The following is a 5,833-nucleotide window of genomic DNA, read 5'->3' on the forward strand; positions in this document are numbered from 1 at the left end:
GGCATCATCATAATAGATGGAGAGGAGATTGAGATTGTCATTTCAACATCAGATATCTTTGTGTGTAATTTTCCATCTGTTGTTTCCACTCTTTCATTCCAGGTGTTTAGGTTCATCATGTATTTTATGAATTTTAGCTGTAACTTTGCATTTGGGGTATTTTCTCCATTAGTGTTTATTGAGCCCTATATTGGTAGGGCTCTGGTGGTCTACTGGTAAGGAGCTGTGTTGCCATCCCACAGGCATGTGGTTTAAATTCACTAGCTGCTTCACACAAGAGAGATGAGCAGTCTCCTTCTGTGTGTTTGCACTGCCTCTGAAAACCCTGTAGAGGAGCAGCTATGAGTTGATTCTGATTTGACAGCACACAACAACATATTGGTATCGCCAAATGTAAGTCTTGTCAGTATTCACATCTATTTCTACCAAACACTATTGGATTCTACCAACATAGGGACAGTTAATTTCATATTCTTGCCTAAGATTTTTATGAGTTTGACCCACAAGCTCAAGTGAGGGAAGGCCATCTCATGAATAAGGATTTAAACGGGAGATTTTACGTTTCCTTTCATCCAATGTCATGCTTTACAATAGACAATTTTACTTGCTGTCACCTGGATTTATGTCTAGCTCAAATGTTCTTTGAGGATTTAGACCTTTAGGTTTTGTGATTTTTTTTTCAGTCCTCTCTTATTAGACTCCTCATTTGGGGCATGTCTCTTCTAAGCTATATCTCTGCAAAACCAATGTAATGGGCATAGAGATGGCAAAGTCTGACTTCCTCTAACTCCAATTGAAGTGAAAATCCCTGAAGAACATCAGTAATACAAAGCTGATTCTTCAACGGTCAGACACACATCAAATATCCTTCCTATGGCTCTTGCTACTCTATTGCTGAGTCTGCTAATTTGTTGCAATGGCCACACAGAACTCACAATCAATACTCATAATCAGGAGGCCTATTAGGGAAGTAATGGGTTACAATTCAGATTGGAAGCACTCAGGATACAATTCTTCAATCAGGACAGCTTCATAGGCTGGCCTCTCTCTGGCCCTTGGCCTCATGGTTCTGGGCCCAGCCACATGTTTCAACAAAGGTTGCAAAGCTTTTTTTAGTTCTGCATATTATGTGTATCCTTCCCTCTGCTCCATCAGTAAGGTTAGGTCAAAATCATTGTCTCTGTATCCTTGAGGTGGCAGCTCTGGTTCAGCTTTATCATACACTAGTCTCTGCTTCTATGTTGCCTTCTTTGTAGCTGTGTTTTGCTTAAGGATCAGAGCTGCAAAGGAAAAATGAAACCTGCAGTGAGACAAAGATGATCTGGAACTGCAAACTCAGGGAGCCAAAACCAAGGGCCTTAGTCCAAGCTTTCAAGAGAACTGGGGTAAAGGGTAAAACCCTTAATCAGTAGGACTAAGTAAGAGAGCTTTGTAACACTGGCCTGAAGCTGTAAGGCTGAAGAATCTGTGAGCATATTTGAAAAGCTGTTTTGACTGAAATATTTTATGTCGTTGCCAACCTGAATTGTAACCTGTTAACTTCCCTAATAAACCGCATAATTGTGAGTATGGTTCTATGAGGTTTGCATAACTATTGCAATAGCTTTTAAACACAGTAGAACAGAAGGATTGTTGTTAGAATTAGAACAAATAGGTGAGGGAGTTTGGGGGACCTGTTTGGCTTCATGGGACTTGGCCTCATGGACTATGGATGTGGAGTTAGCTTAAGTCAGATAAGGGCATCACCATTCCACCTTTGCACTTTTCTACAATAGACAAATATCCTAACGGTGAATTCTGGTAGTTCCCCTCATCCCCCAAAAATATTTTTTTATAAAATCTGATTAGTATATTTACCATTAAATATTCAATAAATGTTGAGCAGAAAAGTTCTTTGTAAATATTTTTTATTAACGGAATGTACTTTTTGTTATTTTTGTAATTTTCAGTGGGAAGATTGTTCAAAATAATAACTATCCTGATACTGCAAGATAGCTTCTTTTAAAACCCTGAAAATCATTTTTTCCTATAATAAATTTAAGTTAGACTGAGAAAGAATGATAAAATCATTTATAAATACCAGATAGTATAACTACAAGAATGTAGATACAATATCTATTAGCTTTACTAACTCTCAGAGATATTTACTCAATACCCTTTCCTGTGAGGTATTGCTGAAGATATGTTTACAAGTCCCTGCTTCAGACTCTAGAGAAATAACAATAAGTTCAATAAACTAAATGCTAATATCCAATTAAGGAGATCTGGTGACTTAGTGATTAAGAATTGCACCGTCAACCCAAATGCATGTGGTTCAAATCTCCCAGCTGCTCCGAGGGTGAAAGAGGGGCAATCTCTTACCATGCAATTTACTGCCTCTGAAAACCTACTAGAGGGTTGGCTATGAGTCCTTTCTGATTTGATGATATATAACAATCTCTAGGTAGGGAAATGAATTTTACAGGATGATATTTTATACTGATCTGTAAAATAACAGAGGGAGAGGAGCAGAAAACCTTTCCAGGGCAAAGAAACAAGTAAGAAAATGAACAAAAGCATAGTTATAAAAATCATACTATTACTTTAGATAACTGAATATTTATTTGATAATATCATAATCAACTTTCTATAAATGGTTAAGCATCTGAACAGGAAAGCCAGACTGAATGAGACCCAGGGTACAAACGACCAGAATTCCAGACCAAGCAATTTACTCTTAGTAAAGAATTCTGAGCTGTTAATAGATTTATAATCCCCCCCAATTCTATGCAAACTAAAAGTGCAGTGACATTAAAACCAAACTTATTCAGTTTATTAAAGCAATAATAAATGAGAGTAAAGTCAGTATGGAGTGAACAAAAGAGTGTGAAAGACACAAAAACTAATACTTGGAGTTTCTAATGTGACTAACCTCTGTTTCTGACAGTAGCTTGAAGTTCTTTACATTATTATTGCCATCTAGGGAGCTCTACGTGGCCATCTCCCTCTCTGGGAGGTGGTGTGAGTTGTATTGAGTTGCACTAACTCAAAGAATACATGAACTTCTGCAATTAAAATTTAGCAGATGCTCCTCAGGAGAAAGATGGGCAGTTTTCTCCTGTTGCTGCTATTTATAGCTTCAGAAACTCAGTGGAGGGCTATGAGTTGAAACCTACCAAATGGCAATGAGTTTGAACTGAGTTTATTATTGGAACGGTTAGTTCTCTACTAGTAACCAAAGCGTTAGTTAAAACTCACTCATAGGCACATTGGAAAAAGACCCGGAGATCTACTTTCTAAAGGTTGTGGCAATGCAACCCTGCAGCCGGGAAATTAAAAGGCGTATTGCGATGGGAAAGTCTGCTGTTAGGGACCTCTCTAAAGTACTCAAGAGCAATGGTGTGTCTCTGGAGACTAAGGTGCATCTGGTACAGGCCATGGTCTTTGCAATCACTTGTTATGCGTCAGAGAGCTGGACAATGACCAGGGAGGATAGAAGGAGAATTGATGCTTTTGAGCTTTGGTGTTAGAGAAGAGTGTTGAAGGTACCATGGACTGTTAAGAAAATAAACAGATTCATCCTGGAGAGGGTTAAACCGGGCTGCTCCTTGGAGGCAAGGATTCTGAGGCTTCGTCTGACATACTTTGGACATGTTTTAAAGAGGGGCTGGTCCTTGGAGAGGGACATCATGCTTGGGATGGTGGAGGACAGGCGCAGGAGGGGAAGGCTCTCTGGGAGGTGGATTGATTCGGTGACTGGGGTAATCGGGATGAGTGTGTCGGAGACAATGAGATTGGCACAGGACAGAGCAGAATTTAGAGCTGTTGTACATAGATAGGGTCACTATGAGTTGCAAGCGACTTGATGGCACATAACCACAAACCCTGCAGCACATTACATCACCCTGATTTAGGATTGATTCCACAGTAATGATGTTTTTTTAAATGACTATGTCTTAGAAACACACATTAATTCATACATTCATTAATTTGTTTTCACATAGGTTTGAAATATCTCAATATTTTTTCCCCTGAGTAATATTCAGGACTGAGTAGTATAACTCTGAGGGTATGATGTTTAAGAACAAATTCTCCTCCCTCTACCCCACTTATTTTAAAGAGAAAACACTGAGCTGATTTTTGCTGATGGATTAGTAATTTTTTATTTCCATAAAGAGCATCACTATACATCCTGTAGTTCACCTCACTTTTTTCTACAAGTAATAACTTTTATTTGCCATTATTAAAAATCTGAATTTTAAACAGATTCTTGAACTGGTGGCTCATAGCTGTTAGCTCGTTCACCTTTAGCACCTGTCTCATCTCCAGGAGCTTTTCCAGAGCTACCACCTTCACCATGAAGCTACATGAGTTTGCCCAATTCAAATCTGGGCTCCTTCAGCATTTTTACTTTTCTGACTATCCATCAGGAAGCTGAACAATGACTAGGGATGATAGAAGGAGAATTAATGCCTTTGAGTTGAGGTGCTGGAGAAGAGTATTGAATATACCAGGGACTGCTAGGAGAACAAACTGGTTCATCCGGGAGAGGGTGAAACCAGGCTGCTCCTTGGAGGCAAGGATTCTGAAGCTCAGTCTGACATAATTTGGGCATGTTGAAAGGAGAGACCAGTCCTTAGAGGGGGACATCATGCTGGGAGGGTGGAGGGACAGCACAGGAGAGGAAGACCCTCTCGACAAGATGGATTGATCCAGTGACTGGTGTAATGGGGGTAGGTGTGTCAGAGACAGTGAGATTGGCACAGGGTAGAGCAGGATTTAGGTCTATTGTACATAGGGTCACTATGAGTCGCAAGCGACTCAACAGCACATAACAACAAACAACTCTTATACCAATCTTTCTTAGAAAAATGGATCAACCATTTTCTTCTTGGCTCCTTTTTTTGCCACCTTTTGTAAGGCGTTTGTTCTTGCTGACTGCCATGGTGGTGCTCAGGGAGCCACAAGGGCTGGTCACCTCATTTTATTGATAAGAAAAAGATTCATTAAATGCCTACCAGGATTTGCGGTATCAAAATTCTAAGCCTATTTTGAAAATGCTAGAGTGAGAATATTGTAAGAAGAATATTAGCAAACATCTACCAGCAGCCAGGAAATCAAAAGATTAATTACATTGGGAAAATATGTTGTCAGGGACCTCTCCAGAGTGCTGAAGAGCAACGATGTTAGTCTAAAGACTAAGGTGTACTTGACCCAAGCCATGGTCTTTGCAATTACTTGCTATGCACCAGAGAGCCGGACAGTGACTAAGGACAATAGGAGAAGAATGAATGCCTTCGAGTTGTGGTGCTGACTGAACATACCATGAACGGCTAAGAGAACAAACAAGTCTGTCCTAGAGAGGGTGAAACCCAGTTACTCCTGTAGGGATTTTGAAGCTCTATCTCACATACTTTGGCACGTGGCCAGGAGGGACCAGTCTTTGCACAAGGACATCATGCTCGCAAGGGTGGAAGGACAGTGCAAGAGAGGTAGACCCTGGATGAGATCGAATGGGGTGTGACAGAGACAATGGGTTTGGCTGAAGATAGAACAGGTGTCGGAGCTTTTGTACATAGGGGTCTCTCTGAGTCTTAAGCAACTTGATGGCACATAGGAACAACAACAACAATTTAATTTTTACTTCTGAACTGAAGTGAAAAACAAGAATGTATTGTCTTTCTCTATTACCAGAACCTCATTAGAATATGGCCAGCATTATTGTGTGTGTGTGTGGGGGGGGGGGACACGGCTGAGTCGGAAGCAAAATCCATTAACACAGCAAATGAAATGTGGTCTGTTTCTGTACTTATCCCAGGGAGTATTTTCTCTCAGGGATATAGCAAGAATTGCA

Source organism: Elephantulus edwardii, unplaced genomic scaffold, assembly GCF_000299155.1.
Source record: "Elephantulus edwardii isolate Elephantulus edwardi_28Jun2011 unplaced genomic scaffold, EleEdw1.0 scaffold00297, whole genome shotgun sequence".
NCBI lineage: Eukaryota > Metazoa > Chordata > Mammalia > Macroscelidea > Macroscelididae > Elephantulus > Elephantulus edwardii.